Here is a 23,252-nt window from a genome sequence, read left to right on the forward strand (position 1 = left end):
ATCTAATTTTAGCATCCTAATTAGAGAATTAATTAATTAATTAATTAGAGGATTAATTATCTGTATACTTTGTTCAAGTTTTGCAGTTTTCTCTGTTCTTAATTGGTGATGTGGTTTGACATTACGTTGTGCCAATGTAGTCAATATTATTTTAGAACTCATTAAATCCAGCTTTAATTGATATTGTCCTGTAATAGCAACATTTCATTTACACAGTAGCTTCATTTTTAGAGTCTTAGAGAAAGAGTATCTAATTTTTGTTCCATTTTAATAATGGATCCAATCTCCATCAATTAATAACCATTATATCTATGATAACTATCAATTAATACTGTGATAACTTGTTCTGCAAATACAATAAAATCTGTTGTATAACTAGACCTGGAAAACAGGAAGCTCTGCACAGGAGATGGACAAATGTCAGTCATACCCCAAATCATTAACTAGACAGAGATATTTGAGCATATCATATTATTATCTCATCCTCTACATCTGGCTGAGGTAGCCCTTCAGTGTACCAACCTCTGGTTCCTTGTCCTTCTCTCTGGGCTCCTCCTCCTTCCTTACATCATCTCTTGCTCTGCATGGTCTAACTACACTTTTGTTAGCCTTTGTATAATTAATACAGCTGTGTTTAAATCAGAGCAACTCCTCCGGTCCTCATTTCATTTAAAGTTGCTGTGCCTGTTTTGGATGAGGAGAAAAGCTTTCCTGGCTAAATTCCATGTACATTCCCTTTCTCTCTTGGGCTGAAATTCAGTGATGCAGTAAATGCTGCTCCAAGGCTCATAAATACAAGAGAGCAAATTCTGTGACTGCATCTCACATACCATTGACTGTTAAAATTCATCTTTCAGTTTTGTAGAAAAAAATGTTGATTGGCTAATTTCCTAATAGCAGGCTTATGCTTAATACCAAATCAGATATCATCTGTCTGCACCATGCTAAATTTATGCTGATTCAACTTTTGTCTATTCTCCCACAATGTCATATAATTGGCACTGTACCATAAACTTGCTATCGTGCATGCTGGCAATATATCAGAAATGTGATTATAATGTAGTGTGATACAACTGTACTTATATTTAGGATCAGCAAGTTGTGGAAGTGCTGCATGACCTTTTCTTGTACAAGATACATTATCACATTCTATGTATTTTGCTCTGATGTCTTTAGATAATAGTAGCAATAACACCATGACTAGCACTGTTTTGTGTGTCACTGAATCAGAAAAATGCTCTATTATTAGATCATTTATTGAAAACAACAGAGATGAGATCAAGTACAACTTACTTTGTTACAGTAGAAATTAGACACTCCATATTCTGACCTACTGTGTATACATGTTTTGTTTTGATTTTTTTTCTAATGTTCAGTTTGTTTTGATTTTTTTTTCTAATGTTTAGTTGCTCTGGTATCTTCTTAAAGGAGATCCTGAAGGTATGTATCAGCAAAAGGACCTATAAAGCAGCATTTTGATTAGTTTTGGTCATCAATCAGATTACCATTTTTACTGTCTTGATGCATTTGTATTTTTACTAAGACCTAGGTATAAAATATACTCAGAGCAAAATAGATGAATGGTTTCTGCTGCAATAATGCCTATGAAAGCAAGAGCAATCCAATCTTATTAATGGTTCCATTTATTAAGCACTCCTCTTTCCAGTCTCCTTCCCATGAAATATGCAGAGGGAAACAATTGTGTAAAGGAACAGAAGGCAATGCTCAAGGACATACATAGTAAATGTTACAGATATGAAGATTTCTATCATTTCAGGATGAAATGTTATTGGTACCATGTGTAGGTGAACATACCGTCTCATCTGTCTTTATTGCTCTTCTTAAATGCACAGTTGTTGATCAATACAGCTAATTTTGACTACTTTAAAATATAATCCTTATCTTCTGATCAGTTCTCAGTGTCTTGGCATTCTGGAGGATTCACTGGTAGAAATGAAGGGTTTTATACCTCAAATTCTGTGGTTATGATTGATTCTTCTTCAACATCTCTCTTTTCTACAAAGACATTTCTGGCCTTTACTGTTTATAGAACAAGCTGCCAGAGTAAGGCTAACATATCCTTAGGGTGACCTCTAAAAAGAGGGCTGGATGGAAAATACTAGGAAAGTCTGTCACCAAGATGGAGCCCAAATACGACTTCTTGTCTTGTGCTTTTCTCTGCACATTCTTGGGGTGGAGAACAGACATATGTATTTATGTCCTTATTTCAAAGATATCCACTATCATATAATTGGACAATGTCTGGAAAAATAGTGATGATATGTTGGGCAATGGGAAGTGTCCCAAATGAAGTGCTGCTAGCAACAGTGAGATCCAACAGAATGAAGAAACGTGGCTGGGTACTGAGAATGGCTTGCTATTAGGAAATGATGGTTACAAGGTAAATATGCAGAGTAAGCTCCTTTGTAATTGGTTGGAAGAATCCTGTTCCAGAGATTGTTTTGCATGGACAAGAACAAAACTAATGATCTTTACTCCTAGATAATGACTAGGAGTATTTGCTATGGAAAAAAGGTCTAACTTTAAGGCTTGGAAGGAAATAAGAGCATTTCTACTTGTGTGTTTCTAGTTGTGCATTTCTAAATGTGTTTCACCCTTCTACGGAAAAGTCATTTAAATGCTATACCTTTTTTAGACAAAGTAAATCTGAGATATAAACACTTTAGACAAAGTACTGCTGAGAGGCAAAGATGACTTAAGAAATGTGTTTCAACTATTTGACTGCAGCTCCAAAGATTTTAAATGTCCGGCTAGAAGAGCAGGCCATGAAAGTGAGGTCCTTGGGAAAGGCTTTCAAGAAGCTTTCTGCTGACAACTCAGCTGCCTGAAATCTGTGCAAGATGCTGATAAAGACTGCACTTGCATGACTATCAGGAAGAGCAGGTTTTGATTCTTAGATATGAAAGGGAGAGAATATACTTGTAATACACACAGAAAGTAGAAAAGAAAACAGAAAAGAGAAGTGCAGTATTAGGTTTTACTATAGGAAAAGCATTTACTGCTAGCCTCCCTATAACATCTCTCCCAAAATCTATGCAGATCAGCTGTACTGGCATGTGTTTATGGTAAAGCAAGGATCTATAAATTTACTGCAATTCAGTCCTAATGAGCAGAGGTTGCAGTGCCTGCATATACACATAATATATATTATAAATGAAACATTCATTTTCATTTCAACACTAATTCCCAATAAGCCAGTATTCATCAATAAATGTTTGCTAGCAGATCAATACCTAATCTGTTTGCCAATTTAATTGTATCAGGAGGGTGCATCAGACCAATCATTTTCTAGTCAGTCTCTTGTGTTAACTGAAAAAAATTGTAAGAAAGTATTTGGACAACTACAAATGAATGAAATATTTCAATGCAGGAAAAATGCTTTGCATTCTGACCCATCTAAGAAAGCAGAGAGTCAAAGCTGTAATTTATTTTAGAACATTAGGTATTTTAAGAGCAGAAGATGCATCATGTTATATTAATGTAGCTATTTTATTTAAATTTGCATCTACCCAGTATAAAGGAGTGGATATAATTCAGTGCAGGACCACATGAAAAACATGTTACAGCAGCACAACTGGGAATTTGTGTCATAGAAATGAAAGGAAGTCTCTAGTAGAAAAGATGCTGTAGCAGCTCTTGGCTGTCACTGTGTAAGTAGATGGATGAGTGTTTTTGTGACTCGCAAAGCTGGAGGGTTTATACTGTATTAATGGGGCTGTTTTCTTCTGATTGCATGGATCAAATCCAGCATTTGGCCAGGCTGGCTAGAGCTGGAAATCTGCCAGCTATTATACTGTGCTATGTAGAAACAAAGTCCAAAAGGCTGTTTTTCAGGTTCTCTGTGCAACTGACATTTTTAAAGGATGGTCTGTGAAATTCTATGTGTGCCTGGGAGGGTACATGGGAATGGGTTGCCAAAAGTAGCTGGCCTCATGTGAGGCCTCACTCTGAGCAGCATTTGCCACTGCCATTGCTGGAAGAGAGCTACACTGGTGGTTGAGCCAGTGGGACATTTCTTGCATTCTCTCCATGGCTCCCTGGAAAAGTCAGCCTCATTCAAAATTACTGTCACTTCAGATTATTTTCACTCTTCTGGAGGAATCCAAGGCACTTTGGGTCATCTTTTTCAGAAACTGCTGTTATGGCATAATATTTAAAGCTAATTTCAAAACAGTCTTACATATTTAAAGGGAAAGCAACCTGCTCTCTGAAAGTTGGGATTGCAGTGATCTCTTTTCTTCATGGATCTTCTGTACGTGTGAAATTTTGAAAATTATGTATTCTGTTTCACAGAACTGCTGTATTTATTACCAGAGGAAAATAGATTTTTATTACAGCCAAAGGCTGCTTTGATTTAATATAAAATTATTAGCTATGCTAAGCCCATCTCAAAGCTCCCAATATTTTCAGCTGGGTGGTTTTTCTAGAACTTTTAATTAAAATTGTTCTAAAAAGCCACAAGTTAGCTGCATGTGTACTTAAACTGAAGTTAGCTCTTCAGTTTTGCTGGTTGCTGCATGCCATCTAATTAATCTGTAGTGATTAAATGTACATAAAATCATCTGAAATACAAGGCAATTTGTGCAGATATGGAACAGTGAAGAGCTTTTACTAGTCCTTGACATAATTGTTTTATCTTTGGAAAATAATTTCGAAAGGCTGCAGATGATAATTGTTTTGATGAAGCAAATGTGGAAAACAGCGTAGCAACCACACATGGTAAAAAAAGCAGCAGCAGAGACATATAGAGATGGAGGTGTTTGCTTTTCAGTGTGGAGCTTGTCTTTGTTTCTAGAGGTACAGACTCTTGTTGGCTGTCCTCAAAAGCTTGGGAATCTCTCTGTGCTGTCTGGCAGTTTGTATCCCACTTCTGTTTTGTTGAACTGACTGTTGAGTGGCTAGGAGGTGGCTGGGGGCTATGTTTTCTTTCATGATTTATGAAAAAAGTTAGGGCTGAGTTTTCCAATGGGACTGAGAAAGCAAAGAGCTCCTACAAAAATCCACAGGGTTTGTTTTCCTGTCTGCCATCTGTATTCTTGAAAATGCTCTTTCTCATTCCTGCTGAATTCTCAGCAAAAATCTTTGAGGGATTAATTTGTAGATAGTGAAACATTCCTTGGGGGGGACGGTTTGTCCTTTAAAGTACAAATGCCTGTGATTTTTGGTTCCATGCTTTTGCTTGGTCATGCATGCGGGTCACAGACCCTTTGTGTCACAGAAATGATGAGTTAAACAAATGAAGACTGGTGTTGGGTTAGGGCTGCACTGTCACTGGCTGGAGCACCTGTCATTCCAGAGACAGGAAAGGCAGCCCCACAGGTCATGGTGGTGAGCCAGGAGGGAATTAGAGCCCACCATCCAAGTGCACTTTGCTCAGAGAGGTGTCTCTCCCTTCGCTCATCTCGTGTCACTCGCCAGCCGTTTGTCCTTTTCCTCTGGTGGCACCAGAGCTACCCAGAGCACGCTACCTTCTGGCCCTGGGGTTAGAGCAAGGTCCCACAAAGGCTTGAGTCCCCCAGGGTCTGGAGGGCATCATCAGGTTGTCTGTTTCCTGGGTGCCATTCCAGCCATTGTGTCAGACTGTGAGCCTCAGGTGGGTGTGCTCTCTTTTCACAAGGAGTGTGAGCCAGAGCTAACAGTCTTTTGCTTTGATGGTCACGGTTTATTTTAATTCTCTGTTGTTGTTTTTTGTCTTTTTTTCTTGTGGTTTCCCACTAATGAGATGGGACAAATTTGCAAGAGATTTTTTAATACTGAAAATATCTATTACCAAAAGGTCAGAGAGACATTGCAGAGGAGGTAGGCAAAGTCAGCATGGAAGGAAATTTTATTTTGTAGCTGCAGGTATAGAAAAACACCATAAAGATAATCTCCATGTTGTCTGACTAAAGGTGAGTTTACACTTCTGGGAAATAAGCTTCTTTTCTGTCTTCTTCCCTCTTTTTCCTTCTCTAGAGCTTCAAGATTCCTCCAGTTCCTCTCTATGGCATCAAGAAGTTGCTGCAGGGTTAGGAATGTAAGATCTGTCTTAGGGAAGAGCTCTGCGTCATAACAAAATGATACAGTGACTCCAGAAGTAGTGCCTCACCTCTCATTAGGCTCCATATCTTTTTGTTCTTTTTACCAACTGTTAGTTCTTTTCACAAAAATGAAAGACTATCTTAGCTTGGAGTGATATTAGTATTCAGGAGCCTTATCCTAAATATGCCACAGGAGAAGCAGCAAGTTGCTTTTCAAGGTCCTAGCTGGATGCTGGATCATCCCTATCATATTTGCACAGTTAGTTAGTCATAGCACAGTCTGTGTCCTAACCTCATGATTTTAAAATATATGAGCCTCTAGCTCTTAATGGTACATTAGCTTAATTTGTACTTGACAAAAACAATGTTCCAGTTTTGCACATTTTGGTCTGTAAATATCATTCTACTTCAGGCAACAATACTCTGGCCTTCTATCAAATATGTCTCTAGCTTTTTTTCACAAAACTTATTTTTTTTAAACTTAAGATTAATTTTGCATTCACAAGCCTTGTTTTACATGTGCATTCCAGGGGGCGAATCAGTGTATACAACTACATATATTCTAGGGTTTTTTTCTATTCATGCTGAGGACTTCTCCACTTTATTATTTTGACACAGAAGGGAATTTCTGAATGTGTCAAACATCCTGTGAATGGTTGTTTAAAAGCCTCTCTCATGCCATGTGAAAAAGAACAGACTTTAGTCACAAACAGGCATATGCTCCATGTCACAAGTTAAAAGCAAACCAGTGTAGCAGTGTCCTGACCCAGCTGTACACAGAGACACCCGTTTTGTGGTTAACTGTGCCTGCATCCACTGTGCTACTGAAGCTGAGAGTCAGAAACCTGGGGGCAGATCTGGTTTTGGTGCCAGCCTGCTGCCAAGGAATGTGCCAGAGGAGGTGCTGGATGAGCCAGGCACAGTGCTTGCAGTGGGAGCTGCTCTTTGCAGTCATCATATTTTCCAGGAGCTCTACCTGCAAGCCATTTACAGCTTTATCTGCCAGCTGAAGTGCAGACCTTAAATGGAGCCCTTCAGCTGTCAAATAGATTGGAAATCCAGATATTCTGGCACAAGGACTGTCCCATTTCCCCTAACATACCTGTGATTCCCCTCTTGGTACCAGTCTTAAACACTGGTGACGTTTGGATACATGAATGGGGGTCAGATATCAGTCATGACTTTTGCCTGGTTTTCCTTTTTTCTGTTGCTGCAGCTGTTATCAAATTTCAGCATCTGTTCTTATTACAATTTGCTTTGTGAATGTGCTCTTTTTTGATGTTCAGAAGTGCTTTGCAAACATGAACTCAGTCACACTGCATTTCTGAGGTGTGGTGCAACAGGCATGCATCATGTTTGGGGATGATTGTCTGCAAATATGGAAAAATAATTATGTTCTATATTTAAAAAAAAATAAACAGCTTATTACTGAAGTCAGAGTAGAAGTCAACTATCTTCAGCATAACAGCTGGCAGGGAGAAAGTTAAAATACAGTGAAGTATTAAAATAAATTAAGGTTAAGTTACTTTGCAACAGGACTATGCCAGTGATAAAGGCAGAACTCAGACATTTCCAGTTCTACCCCATCCAATTCACAGCTCTGCTTCCACCTTTTTTTTAATACAACTTTTAAATGGAAAAGCATTTATTGTCTGAGTGCAAGACTCTGCACAATACATATCTCCACCATAGCTCCTCCAAGATTCAGTATTCAGTACCTTACACCTTTACAATCTCTTTCAAACCCAGTTCATTATGATCTTTTGTGTAAGTCTTTCTAAATTCACAGATAATTGACAAGACAGGCTCTAAGGGGGTTAGAGTGAACTATGTTAGTGAGGCTGCTTCAGGAAGTTCTAGTGCAGAGAAGACTAATATATTATGGGGGAAAAAATGGTTGCCCATGCACAGCAACAGCTATAATAAATGAAATATCTCAATTGATTTCTATTTTATTTTTTCACAAAATACCCAAAGGCAATAATCCACTTTCTGGATTAACAGCCTGTAACATATCACTCTAAAAAATAAAGCCATCTTTGAGCTAACTTACACCAACACAGAAGGCATCAAAAGGCAGCAGAGTCTCTGCTGTGTTGTACTTGTGTAGCTTGAAACCATGCTGAGTGAAAGATTTTTTTCTGTTTTTGTAAGACATGAGAAGAATAATTTCTGTGCAAGACTATAAATCTGATCTCATCCTGGGAAATAGGTTTACAACACCCTGAATATTGCTGTCTATTAATAGAGGTGTTCTCCCTGGATTAACAAATGCCATAATAGTAAATCTTTATAATTTTCAGCATTTTGAATTGTTCTCTTCCTGTCTTTCACTGATTTTATTTTCATATTTTTTTTTTCCTTTTCGAGACCTCCAAACCAAGGAGGTCATTCAGTAAATTGAAAGCATATTCACACAAATGTGAGGTATTTAGTACTAAAGAGCCATTCCTATCCTCCTCTTCAACCTGAAGACCTGGCTGGCTCTACTGCATATTGCCTGTGCCTTGTGTCCAGGAAAGCAGTTGTTTTATCACAGTCTGACCATTTTGAAGATTTTGTACCTTTTGGGGAGTTACAATATGTGTCAAGGGGAAAGGTTTAAAACCTCTCAAAAAGATTTGCACAGGTACATGCTTTGAATGGATGGGAAAAGCCTCTGAAGAGTGAAGAGGTAGGAGAGAGGATTTGAGGGAAGCATGGATAAGGTGGAAGGAGAAGGCAATTGTCCATAGGGTAAATAACCCTAACAATTTAATAAAGATGATTTTCAAAGCAGGATCTTTCAGTGATTCAGTTTTTAGGGTAACCTCCAGAAGTAGTTACACTGGCAAAACTATGAGGCAAGAGATTCTCAAGCGTTTAGAGAAGCAGTGGTGAGAACAGGAAGATTTGTTAATCTAGTCTAGCATGGAGGAGTTCATGGAATAAAATTAAATGGTATACCTGTGCTTAGGATCATTATGGGATTTGCCAGTTTGTCAGTTTTAGGTTCAGAATACACAGTGTGAAGGTGTTAAAGTACAATTTGAAGAAAAGGATGATTGCACTTAGGGACAGCAAAGGGTAAGTGCAGCACAATGAATCACAGACTAAGCAGGGGTGGATGGTTGCAAAGCCAGGCTAACCTGATAGTCTTTTTGATTAGCAAATGCCTTATCTTGATGAAGAGTAAGTGGTAGTTCCTCTTTATCTGGACTTAAGATAAACAAAAATATCTGATCTGATACTATAAAGAAAAATACTAGCTAAATTGGAAGAGAGGCACTTAGATCTAAGTGGGGGAAGGAGGACCTGGAGTTGACTCTGGAGGTACATCTAACTACAAGTAGTGCTAAAAAGGAAAGTGAAAGGCTGGGGAGAGGTTACTGCTAGAACTCCAGAAGAGTTTGTCTTTGCAGTGATCTTATTTAATACTTTTATTAGTGACATTTGCAGAAATATCAGCAAATTTCACCTGCCCATTCCTAATGACATGCTTAATGTCTTTTAAAATACAGATGGCTTCAGCAGGACTGGGAGGCTTACCTGGGAACCCTGGGGGGAAAAAGGAGGGCAGGAGGGGAGAAGGCTAAATGGTGAGGCAAGAAGGTGGAGAAAAAAGAGACATGCCATAATGAGGATGAGACATGCCATGTTTTATGGAAGTACAGTAATCAGAGTGCAATAATGAGAATAAAGAGGCTTGGACTAGACCCATTATTTCTCCCATTTGTTCCACTACTGGCAGATTTCAAAACATAGCTGTTGGACCTCTTGGACTGGGATGGTGTAAGCATTTCAGAAGAGTAACCTCCATCTAACCACATACTTAACTCCTCAAACCCAGCCCTATTTGATACGTGGTTACATTATATTTTATTACTTTTAATTTAAAGCTTCAGAAAGCAGTGTGTAATTTCTTACATTTTAGAATGTTCAGTAACCTGATGGAAAGACTGTCTTGCAGAGAGAAAGGTGTGATTTCATACAGTTATGCTGAGTTCCTTTTTTCCAGTTTCTATGCAAATAACTTATTTGTTAGGCTAGTGTGTCAATATGCAGCTGCTACTGCTCCCTATCCATACTGTCCTCATTTTTTAAGGGAAAGGGAAAGTCTTGCATTCTATTAGTTGACTTGATTTTTAAGAAGTCTGACTGTCCTGGGCCTGGAATAGAAGCATAGACCTAATGGGGAGACATGTCTGCTTAACTGCAAGGCTTTGATGGCAGCTCCAAAAGCACCTTTTGAGCTTGCTTCCAACCTGTTGGGCACAGTGGCTCTTGGCTTGCCCCATGGGCCACATGCCTCTCCTGCTGACTGGCCTTGAGGGACCCTGTGCCTCCTCCTACCCAAATAATTCAGGGTGAAATGAGGACACCGATATCTTTTGGTACCTGTGCACCTTGGCTGCTGCTCATGCATGAGGATGTCAGATGGGATGGCACTGCCCTCTTTGAGATCACAGTATCACAATCTGCTGCAGGTAATCCCTCTCGCTCAGTAGAGCTGTGTGACACACAGGATGTGATGGCTGGCCTGCAGCTTATTTCCACTGACTGAGATGTCAGTAGGGGGAAGCTGGAGATTAGGATTGCATGGCTGCGTACCTGACCTCTCAGTTTCTGGGTTTTTCTAAGGCTAGGGTTTGGAGGGGTAGAAGGGGGGAAAAAGTGTTCTGAATATCGGTGAGCACTGGCTACCTTAACTGTGTTTTGGTGAGATTTATGCAATAACAACTCAAGAGTATGATGATATTTCTGTTTGGTATTAATTAAGGCACTCAAGGCCAGTATGCAAATCCTTTCCCACAAAAACCTCTGAGAATCTCCATTAAGAGTAGATTTATCTCCAATGTATGTAAATATTGAATTTTCACAGAATTTTCACGAATTAGAAACCTGCAGTTCCTTTTCTCAGATGTTTTCTTTGTTGTCTAACAATATCAGTAATTAACTGCAAAGTAGCCACAGTGAGAAATCATGAGCATTAACTTGGCAGGTTTATTTTTAAACTTTCTGCCTGAAAAGGAACCTTACCCTTCCCATCTCTTTTATGAACAGTATTCAAAGAATTTTCTTTATTGTGGCAGACCTGAAACACAGTGGACAGAACAGTTTATGCTTGGAACAAAGAAATGTGATGGAAGGGTTGGAGACCTGCAGTCGGGTGGTTCCCTCTCAGATGTGGAGGCTGGCCAAATTTCCCCGGTGGCCTGGCCTTTCTGCCATGGTTCCACATCAGCAACCGAGCCCAACAAGTGTCAGGATGAATTCAAATAGCAGAATTGATTGCTGGGAATGGTTTATGGCTGTCTGCCTCTCCTTGGGTGGGGAAGGTTTGTTTAAATTTTGCCCTGCCATTTTGGCTTCAGACATTTCTCAATTTATTGGAAGTCTCTGCTTTGCAGATGCGGTTCTTTTCACCAATAACTTTATGCTGTGACATTTTACTTTACTAGCTTGTAAAGCCAGCTTACCATGAAAGTTTAAAGAAACATGGCTTTCTTAAAGAACCTATCTATCAGCAGTAACAAGAAATCTGCTCTCGAGTCCTACATGATGTGGGTTTTGAAAAAGTATCCCACTTGACTTTAAATTTGAGGGGGAAAATACACTTTTCATCAACTGAGCCATTCTAAAACATAACCTTTTCAACAAATAAGCCAAGAAGAAGCCTTTGAATCCAAGTACATCTGAGCTGTTAAAACACAGAGGACTTGGTTGAAATTTGCACTTCACTACAATTTATCGATCCAGTTGCAAGCTTATGCTGCTCCCTGCCTGCCTCCTATTTAAAGAACAAACAAAAATTTTACAAGCTTTGATGTTGCAACATCATTTTTTTGTTTCTGTGAGAATAGACTAGAATAGAATAAAAATTTTACAGTTGGAAGGGACCTACTCTGATCATCTAGTCCAACTGCCTGACCACTTCAGGGCTGACCAAAAATTTAAACATTGTTAAGGGCATTCCTGAAATGTTTCCTAAATGCAGACAGGCGTGGGGCATGCCACACCTCTTTGGGAAGCCTGTTCCTGTGTCTGACCACCATCTCAGGAAAGAAGCCTCCCGTGGTGCAGCTTTGCACTATTGCAGTGTGTCCTGTGACTGCGTGCCAGGGAGATGAACACTGCCCTCTCCACTTCCCCTTCCAGGAAGCCGTAGAGAGCAATGAGGTTGGTGCTCATCCTCCTTTTCTGCTTCTCATAGGGCATTTCTTCCAGCACTTTCACCACCTTTGTTGCCATCCTGCAACACAGGCAAGTACCTTCACGTCCTTTTCAAATGCTGGGTCCCAGAACTGCACACAGTTCCCCAGGTGAGGCTGCACCAGCTCTGAGCACAGCAGGATAATCACGTCCCTTGACAGGCTGGTGATGCTGTGTTTGAGGCACTCCAGGCTGGGGTTTGCCCTCTTGGCACAATGCTGACTCACACTGAGCCTGCTGTCAGCCAGCATGCCCAGATCCCCTTCAGCTGGGCTGCTCATCAGCCACTCCTCTCCTCGTCTGTACTTGTGCACGGCTTAGATATTGTATATTTTACCACAGTTTCTTGCCTCCTGCTGAAGAAAGTTGCCGAAATTAGTGTAAACAAACACTTCAATGCAGGGGTCATTGTAATATGACAAATATGACATCTTAAAATCTGTGAGGTTTAGTTAAGAAGTTCAGCTGAGAAGCATTTCAATGTTGTTTTGATTTTGGTGAAATGTCTTCATTTGGCCAGGAATTTTGTTTTTACAAACATTATGCTATTTTTATAACTTACTAAAAGCATTCCTAGATAGTCTACTCTTAATAATTCTATTATAAGCATATACAGAATTTACATCTCCCTTTATAAAATAATCCTCTGTATATAATCTGTATATTGTCGTCAGGAATTCAAGTGCACCTAACATGTCTTTTCTGATACATAATGTAAAAAATAAGGGGCCTTATTTCTTCTTTCAGAAGAAAGCATTGGTATTTATCTTTTTATGTTATGAAATGTCATATAAATTGCAAAAAGAAAACCTCATTTTTAAAAGGACTTTCTTCCTAAGACAAAACAAAGATGACATTGCTCTTGTCTTGATATCCCCCTGTGTGCCATGATTAAAGTATTTTCATTGTCTAGGCTATAAACTTTACTTTAAAGCATGTCTATTTTAATTCATGTCCCCTTATAATTCATTGTCTAAATTCTCAGCACAGATGTATAATCATTATTTTTACTACAGCAATATCTAGAAGGCCCTACTTTGGAGCTCTGTGGTGCTTGATGCTATACAACCAAAAAGACAGTCCCCATCCAGGCATTTCTTTTCCAAATACATAAGTGCAGTAGGTTGCAATACCCTTTTCAGTGTTTTAATTAAGTTGCTTTTGCTGCTTTTAAGATAATCAAAAACCTGTCAGATAATTTCACTTCATATTAAAATTCTGTTTCTCTGAGCAGAAAGAATTAATCTGTTCCTGACAATTAAAGGTCTTTTCTGCTCTGTGTGCTAAACGTCACCATCTGATGAAGGTGCATGGCAGTTGAAACCAACAAGAACTGCACATGTATCCTAAGGCCAGTTTTTCTCCTGAAGAGTTAACACAAGAGATTCTTCAAAATGTGTTTGTATTCCAGTGATATTTGTGATATTGCAAGGCAATGGTGCAACATATTTGGTGACCAGTCAGCAGCACAGCCTTGGCTACCAGCAGTGCATAAGCTCACTGATATTTTTTCAGCCTTTTGAGCCTTAACAGCCTTGATGCGCCTTGGAGAGCTGGAACAGCAGCTCTGATAGCCTTGCAATACACCTGGAATTGCCTGGGAAAAGAAAATTGATGAGCATTGCATGAACTTCCCCAGAAAATGCCCTTGCTGGTTTTTGGAGAGTCCATTGGAGAAATGAGTCAGCTCCTTCATTCTCTCCTAAAGCCTGTAGGAAGGGACTTCCTGTAGACTTCATTCAGGGAGAGATTCCCTTTGCAGGTGTTAAATCTGGAGCCATACAGGAGCAGTTGCTGCTGCTTCTAACACTGCAGAGACCAAATCCCAGAAGATAAAGGGAGTCAAAGGAGAAAAAGATATGGGAGGGAAGCCAAAGAGGCAGCTGGAATAAAACACAGGAAGGAAGTGGTGAAGGAAGGCAGAGATAGGGAGAGAGGAAGGAGCAAGACTCCAGAAGGAAGAATAGAGTTGGAAACACAGGGACAGAAATAGCAGCTGTAATTGATTTTTAGCAAGAAAGGAGCTGCAGCTCTTAGTACAGAAGATGTGTACGCAGTCTTGGTGCTGTCTAAATAAGATAGAATTAAGCTGGTACTAATATTCACATCCTTTACAATTTTTTCTGCTAAAAAGGAATGTGGCAAATAAACTTTAGGAAGAAGCAACTTAAAATATTTCTGTGTCAGCACAGCAAGCCCCCATCACTCAGTCGAAAACTGAAGTAATCCTACATGAATAAATAGTCTTTAGAAGAGGATCAAAGTAGGAGAGAGAGAAACAAAAGGGAAGAAACAGTCACAATTATGTTTCATCAGAGTCCTTTTTTGTGCCTCTACACGTAGTTTCTTTTGTGTTCATTGTGTGTAGCTACAAGTTTACAGCTGCTTTCTCCATGTTCAATAAAAATTGCTGCTAAGCCTTCCTAAAAGCTATGGGGAACTTTCTGGTACAAAAGCATCTGATAAACTTTTGAATAGCAGGTAAGGCACCATTACTTGCATTGTTTTATCAAGTGAGTGGTTCCTCTGAATTCATTTTCTTCTTCTTTGAAAAAGAGCTCTAGGAAGTTGCCACGTTCCAGAGGCAGGATGAAGTTAATGTATCTGTTGTTTTGTCTGCCCATATGACTGAGAAAATCTAAATACATTGAGATTGTCAAAAGTATTTTTTAAATATTTAGTCCTGTGAAACACTGGAATGAATTTTTGAAAGTACTATTATGCCAAAAAGATTTGCTATTGTGCTTGTTCTGGAGTAAAGCCATGAAAATCAATGGAGAACAACAGGGTCAAATTAGTTTCAAGGCAGCATGAAAGAAGAATGGCAAAAAAAAAGAAAGAGATTCTCCAAGTTTTGCTTCCAAAGAGGAGGAACCTTTTCTCTTTCTTCAAGATAAAATTAAAACAAGTGCTCAGTAAGAAATTAATATTAAAGCAGAACTAGTCTGTTGTACCTTCATTTAAAAAGCAAGTGCAGGTGCATTTGGGGATCACTCTAACCTTAGCACTTCATGTGTGTGGCAGCCCAGCAGGACACTGGGTTGTGCTAGATGTGTGGCAGAACCCAGGAACTGACCAGGGTGTCAGCCAGGCTCGAGACCAGGCTCAGTGCTATGCTGTTGGGTTTGATGTCTCTGCAGTTTTGCAGTGTGCAGAGCTGGCACTCGGAGCACCCTCCTGGCCAGGCCAAACTCAGCTCACCAGGTCGGCTGGAGGGGATGGGCTGCTCCTCCTTGCAGCTTCACAAGAGCTAGCCCAGCGTACTGGGGCTTGCTGGTGGATGTGCTGGCAGGAAGGAGCTCCCTTGCTGGGGTGAGGAGCGCTGTGGCACATGGGGTGCAGGCTCCTGGCAGTGCTGTCAGAAGCACGGTGGTGAGACCCAGCCAGCTGCCTGCACTTCCACAGCCATCTGTCCTGCTCCTGCACAGCTGGAGCAGTCAGGAGTTATCTTTCCATGCTGGGAGAGATATAGGTCTTGCTGTGCTACCTTAAATTGAATTTAAAAATAAAAAAAAATAAAGTCCGCCTTGGGCTTAACTGCATGCCTTAAATGGGGAGTTTTAATAATGGGCCAACAGCAGCAGTTTGAAGTATCTTACTGAGGAAAAGGTCACTGTGCCCATAAGTTATCCCAGCATTTGATCAGCGGACTCTTTTCCAAAGACTTTAAGTCTCATTATTCACTGCTTTATAAAGTCACTTGAGATATAATAAGTCTTTTTATAGTAATGAAAGAACTCCCACAATTAGCCAGAAGGCAGCCATCTATCTTTTTAAACTACTCGGTTCAGGGGAGACCAGGAGTTTCAGTCGTCTGTGTGTGGATGAATTGTTATGACAGTGATAAGTGTAACATTCATGTGGCGATGCCAGCCGTGACTGAGGTTTTTCTCTGGTAGTGAAAAGTAGAGTATGACTCCCTAAAAGGAAAAAAGTGACTACATGTTATTTAAAGTCCTGAAATCTGCCATTCAGCCTCTTCCATTAGTCTTTGGGAACTGCAGATGATTAAAGAATGTCGTTAATTTGGTCTCCTAAAACTTTATTGGCAATTACCTTTTGAAGAGCCTCTTCTCTGAGAAAAGTACATACCCTGTAAGAGAAATTGGAGAGTGAGCTTGTGGTGGAGCAGAGACACCATGAAGTTCACAGAAGACTACAGCATTCCGTGCAAAGGCTTAGAGATAAAAAATGTTCGTTCTGAGTACACACACTGGCCTTTGATTGTATTTTTCCCCATCATCAAAGGATTAGTGTATGTGGTAGATCTCTTGAGAGATTTATTCAATGCCCTATCCCCAAACAGGAAAAGTTTGCAATGATTAAAGTAATAAATGATGCTGTAATTATATCAAGAAGTAACACATGTATTTTATGCATGCCACAGCTAGTTTAGTCTTTATTGCCCTCAGGCAGAATCTTAATATCATCAAAAAAACTGTTTGTCAATATTAAAAGCAATTTGCATAGTAAATATACCCCAGCCTTGCAACATTACCATCTGGGTTAGCTGAGCATTCGTGTTGGTACCAGGAGGTGCTGGTGAAGGCAGACCTCATGAGTGTTCAGCTTTCCAGCTGTCACCCTGGGAGGATGACAAGTTCCCAGCCTGTGGGGAGGGGGCAGGTTCAGTGAGAGGGCAGTGGGAGGTCTTTGTAGAGAAGAGTTCAGGAAAGGAAAGAGGGAAGGTTTGGGAATCAGCAGGTGTGAGAGTCCTAGGGAGTAAAGAAGGACTTTCTTCACTGAAAGAAAAAGGCAGAGTGAGAAGAGCCAACAGCCTGACAGAGAGAACAGAGGCAGCAAAGCAAGGGAAGGAGGAATGAGACTGGGAATACAAGCTGGAAGAGCATGCAAGAAAGGTGGTGATTGCAACTAATCACAGGTCTGCTGGGTAGATTAAGGGACTTGGAAAAAGACAAGAGCAGTTGATCAAAAATACTTGTCTACCAGCAGTTGTCTCCAGGCAGCTCACTTTGAAATGAATGCAGTAATTCTTAAATTTAATTTGGTGATTTCATTTCACTCACAAGGCAAATGCAGATAACACAAACCAAGAGAATTGCAGATAATTGTATGTCCGCTCTTTCAAAACTTACGTGAATTTTTTCTGAGCTCTTGCTGTACTTTTTGAGCTGAACTTTCTGAGCTGTTCTGATGTTGTTGGACACCTGCATTAAAGGACTTGAAAGGGTCTTTGTGAGATGTGCATTGTTCTAAAACACAGATGATTTGGAGGAAATATTCTCCAGTTACACCGACTGCCAAGCCTCATGTTATGAAGTGCAGAAATTAAGTTTGCATTTTGGCTACAAATTAAAGCTGGTAAGTAATGATTTAAAACTTGTTGGAGCAGTGATAGCTATCCTGGAGATGCAAATTGCAGCATCCAAGTGGTTTTTAACAGATGTCACAAGGTGAGAGTCCAAAACACAAAGAGTCATTAGGGATGGAAATGTCCCTTACAGTGTTAGAGAGATTGAAATTCTCAAGGCATTTGTCGTGGATGATCATTGTACCTCACCCAGCCAGCTGGAAGCAGGCTGTAGACAAGCATCTAAAGCCCAATTCATTTCTTATACTCAGTACCATAAATGCAATTAGGCAGTCCCAAATTATACATTTGGGATTTAAAACCCCAAACCTCCTCCCAAAGTTGGGGCAATCTTCAGTGATTGCTTTGCTTACAACGGACTTCAATAATTTTCAAAACATGGAGCATGAATCTGCACACAGTTTTGGAAGATGCTTCTAGCAGATGCTTCTAGCTTCTAGTTTTTGTTTTATTTAGATGTGACTGGGTAGAGAAGGCAAAATCACAAAAAAAAAAGATACTGAGTTTCTATTTGTTGGAGAACCAAAGTTTCTCAAGCACAAGGTATTAATTACCTTTCTCACTAATTTGCTGTATTAACTGCAAATGTGATGAGAACTATTTGTCCATTCTCTGTACATCTGTCTGGGACATTTTTTTCATTCCAGTTTAAAAATCTTCTAATTCAGGACATCTAGGACATCTTGTTAGGCAATTTCCAGGCAGCATCCAGCTTTTTGCTGGGGTCTTTCCAAAATATGTCATGTCCTTCATAGAGAGAAATTCTAGCTGTCAGACCTGGCCATGGATGCACTGATCTCAGTGAACAGCTCTGACAAAATGAAGCATCATCCTGAAGTCAGTTGAAAGGAGGGTGCTTTTCTTTTGGCAATTGCTGTTTAAATGATCAAAATTGCCAAGAAGTCGTTGGGTTGTCTCGCACTGAGAAAAAATTTCACAGAGTGGAAATAGGTATATTTTTTTGTTTTTCCAGTTTTTGTAACCGTTATTTTGTCTTGCTCAGATAAAGACTTACCCACTGGCTTTTCAGCCACAGTAGATTTCTGCTAATTTCTGGGAAATAGAAGTGGTGTGCTGGTTACACACAGACATGCACAGAAGGCTGCAGTACTGGGCATTGCCCGGGCCTATCCAGTATTGTTGAACCAGCTATACAAACCAGCTATCAAACAGCACAAACCTCAACTCTACAGGTAATAGAGATGTAATTCTTGTTATAAGCCTGTGGTTCAGCTTGAAGGAAGCAGCCAGAGCCTGCGTGTTCAGCAGCTTGTGTAGCTTTTAGGAAGGATGACAAGATTTCACAGTCAGGGCAGCAAAGGATCAAATTGGAACAAGAGTCACTTAACTCATCTGGCCAAGGAACAGAAAATGTCATTAACCAGCATAATAAAAGTTGTCCCTTTACTGAACTTGCATGAACCCTGACTGAGATAGTGGTATTGGATAATGGCTGAATTTGCTGTCTTTCAGATTAACTTGCTGAAGAAATGTGGCTTAGTACAAAACTGTAACCTAAAATGTCAGTGTGTCAAATGCCCTTTCTGTAGATGGACTATCACACGTGTGTTAGCAGAAGACTCGCAGTGTCCCCTCCAGCATGGGTGTCACTGGGAGCAACTGACAGGTTGGCACTGTGTCACATGTGCAGTGCCAGCCTGTCCTGCCCAGGGAGCCTCACAGCTGCTGGCCCTCAGCAATAGGAGTTTTCTAGAGTTTCTGTATGCCAAAAACTGTAAATCTGGGAGGAAGCTGAGATGGTTTTGGTTTTATTCCCCTGTTGCCTGCAGTTAGGACAGGCTCAAATTCCTGTCCTAAAGAAGGAATGGTCGAACTTAAGGACAGTGTTTGATCTTTGTGCCAGTCTGCTGTCCAAGGAGGCACAGGGAATGGTAGCCTGGGTGTATTTAGGGTGAGAAATTGAAGGTGAGGAGACAGTTGTGATGAGAGCAGATTTAGCACCTGTCAGGTCAGGGGCATCTTCTGCATGGGTGTTGAAATCTCCTAGGACAGTGAGCCTTGTGTGAACTCCATCATCATGTCAGACAGCATCTCTGTCATTCAGCTTGGAAAGCTGTGTGTCTAGACATCTCTGCTCTTGCAGAACACTTCAGTTATTCTTCCCATTGCCTTTACTGAATAAATGAAGGGTCTCAAAGGATTTTACTTCCGCAGAGCTGATCTTAAATTTAAACTTGCAAATGCCAGGTATTTGCTGAGGGTAGGAGGCTATCTCGTGAGCTGCTAATGATTTTGTGATGATTGTTTTCATGTGACTATATATACTTTTTCCTTTTCTCCCTATTTTTCTGCTATTTTCATTTTTCTTTTAATATGGAAAAAGGAAAGACTACAGGAAAATTCAACATTTGTGGCACTTCTGTTTCAAAAATTCTGCCCAGCATTAAGTGATCAAGAGCAGAAGCGTGTTAGAAGACAGACAAGGCAGTTGAAATTTTCAGTCAGAGGCACTTAAATCCTGGAAGCTGTCTTCATTGAAGGGCTGATTTTTCTTCACCTTTTCTTTAGCACTCATAACATGAAGATAACTTAACAACCATTTATCTACATACTTTATGGTCACTGTTTTGTTATTTAGTCCTGCCCTTACTTCTCTGCTGCCCACCTCTCTCTGTGGGAACACGCTTGTGTGCACTGGTGCTGGCATTAGAAGTGGCAGGTGGCCAATGTCAGTTGATGTTTGCATGAAAGACAAAGCCCATTTCCTTGTTTATTTTCTGATGCTGATGAAGTTTTGCATGTGGCTGGGTTTAGAGCAAGAGTCCAAAGGGGATGGCAAGGATCCAGGCAGTGGCCACTAGTCACTGAGGCGGGAGATGTTGACAAGTGGTCCAGGATTAGAAGTGTGTCCAATAGCCAGGGACAGGGGGAGAGAGCTTTCATTAAACAAAAGCTTAATCAAAGAGGGCAGGAGGATGGTTTACATGAGAAAAGATATATTCTTTACTTAACATTCACAACTAGCTTGTGGATTAATTAGCCCATCTGCTACAACAAATGTATTCCCTTGTCTTTGTGTTGACTGTTAAAAGTGACTGATTTCTCTATCCACTTAAAATAGTACCCTGGATTCCACTGAAAGTAACCTTTCAGAGGCGAGGAATTTATTTAATCATCCACTAAGAACCTGTAAATGGCTTGCTGTAAATAAGTGCTCAGCCGTCTTTGGCTCCCAGGGTAACTATATGTGAGAGTTGTGTTGGGGGATAATGCAGGAGGAAGAAGATCCTTCCTGCAGAAGAAAGTGCTTCCAACCCCATCTGTAGTGCTGGCTTTAGGTTTTTAAAAAATTCTCCTCAGCCCCAAGTGGGCAGAACAGCTGCCAGCACAGAGTAATTCAACTATAGATTTTCTTCTGAGAAAGGAGGCATTTGTAAATTATGTGACCTCTATGTAGATCGACAAAGTGTGTTGATGAACTTCAAGTGACAATTTAAACAAGTAAATTGGGTTCACTGTGCTTGTATTTCATAAGAAACCAAATAAAGGAGAGAATGTGTTTAAAGTCATCAAATTAAGTAGGGCTTTAAATGAAAATAGAGGTCAGACATAGGTTCCCAGGATAAATGAAAATGTGTATCTTTTGTGATTTTTCACATTCATGTGATTTTAAAATATTATTATTCTTTAGAAATAAAATTTGCATGTAAATGGCATTATTGTGAATTTATGTCTATTTCCTCAGAATAAGTGATAAGTGCTGACTGATGTGAATAGACAGAGCTTCTGGTTTTCAAAAAAAAAAAAAAAAAGGCTTTTGTATGCTATCCAAATGTTTTTTAGATTGTTGATGTGGATCTGTGATGAAATGGTTATCTTGCGCCAAAATCCACGTGGTTCAGCTGGGATACAGAATGATTGTATGTTTTTTACTTGAATAGAGGAAACAAACTAATACATTGCTATTTGGTATTTATTCCCAAACATTTACTTTTAAGAGAAGCACCATATAGTTATCTGAAAAAGTATCAAGAGGGACTGAGGAGCCAGGAAAGTAATTTTTCTATTCTTAGGGCCTTAGGAATGAGAGTCCCTCAGACAGCCTGTAGGCCAGTCTTGTTACAAAAATCACAGAAACTGAAAAACTGTGTCCTTGATAGGATCTAAATTAGAAACAAGAATAAGGCAGAGGCTGGAACTGAAGAGTGGCTGGAAGACCCAGGCTTGAAGCTTTATCTCTAATTGCCTCCATTAGATGGCGCTGAGTCTGAACACCCTGGCAGTGTCACTTGCCTTAGCAGGGAGGGTTGGCAGAAGTTCTCTCCTGGGGGAAATTTATTTGGTTTTCTTATAACTTAATTTTTTATTTGACTGCTCTGGCTCTTCCTCTTAGATACAACTGATATTTTTCCCTTATAAATTAGATTATAAATAGGTATGATTTTATGGATGATAGTCTAAATGATAAAATTTTATCATTAAATCTTCATTTTTTTGCTTCATTTATCAGACAGACCATATCAGAGATATGCATTGAGCTTAGATGACCAATCTAGCTGCCTTTTGAATTACCTGGTCACGGTCTAGGCTGCAGTGGTGTGGTACTTTTGGGTGTCCCAGGCATTCGGCATAAAGAGTTTTGAGCTTTTATATGTACAGAAATGTGTTCAAAATTTCCAGGCTTCTCACCACTGCGTACGGCATCATGTCTAGCTAGAAGGATCAGCTGACCTTTACATTGGTGGCTACATCACAGTACAGTTATTTTGCATGTCCATGTGAGTGACATGGGTGTGAAAGTGCTGATTCTTTGGAAATTAAGTCAGAGGAAAGATGCTACCTTGTACTTGTGCACATGCTCTGGAAATGTATTGAATTGATATATACTTGAAATTAATGGTCACCAATATCCTACCCATGCACATAAATATGATGGGACTATGGTTGCACAAGTTGCTTCAAAATGTTACTGAAGGCTGCTGAGTTACTGAGGTCTTTTGAGTTTGCTGACATTGTTCCTGTTTGCCTTTGCCCTTTTTGACAAGAAATTTCCAAGAATTTCTTCCAAGAATGAAGGAGTGATGTGGCAAAGAAATTTTCATTTCTACCACTATTTGCAAACATTGGGGAAAAGTAATTTATGGGGGCTGTCCCATTTCTGGAAAGGATTTAGACTTAGTTCATTAAGTTTTATGAAGTTTTATGACTCATTGTCTATACAAAGAAGATAATTTGAGCATGACCTTGCAGCAGACTCCTATTTCTGATTTGCTGGCAGTGTAGAAGTTTTCCTGGGAATATAAATTTTAACCTGGTTTTGGTACCTCCTGGTAGTCACATTTCTTACTAGAAAACCCTGCCTTTCTACCCCAGCACAGGATCATCTCATTTCCACAGTAGCTCACAACAGTTAGGTCCTGTGTAGCAGTCAGCAGTGGTCCCACTGCTCTGGAACCAGCAGTATTTTCTGTGTAAGGGTGTTGCACAGCCCTGTGTTCAAGGGTTTAGCTACTGGATGGCATTGACCAACTAGCCTTCACATTTTGTAGTGGGCTGATGCTTGCAAATCTTGTTCCAAGCACCTGAATTCGTATAAATTTAGCATAATCAAACCTTGCAGCTACGTTTTTTTAGTACCCTAAGGCCTCATCTAGACCAGGAGGAATTTGCTGCTTTGCCTGCAGCAGAGAGAAACCTTGGCACAGTCTTTTAGTTTTGCCAAGCTA

The 23,252-nt window shown here is 40.0% G+C and overlaps 1 protein-coding gene across 9 annotated transcripts in view; it reads left to right on the forward strand.

The window, feature by feature from the left end:
- PDZRN4 (PDZ domain containing ring finger 4) overlaps positions 1-23,252 on the forward strand; it is a 258,182-nt gene that overhangs the window by 193,893 nt on the left and 41,037 nt on the right. The window lies entirely within an intron of this gene.

Source organism: Serinus canaria, chromosome 1A, assembly GCF_022539315.1.
Source record: "Serinus canaria isolate serCan28SL12 chromosome 1A, serCan2020, whole genome shotgun sequence".
Classification (NCBI taxonomy): domain Eukaryota; kingdom Metazoa; phylum Chordata; class Aves; order Passeriformes; family Fringillidae; genus Serinus; species Serinus canaria.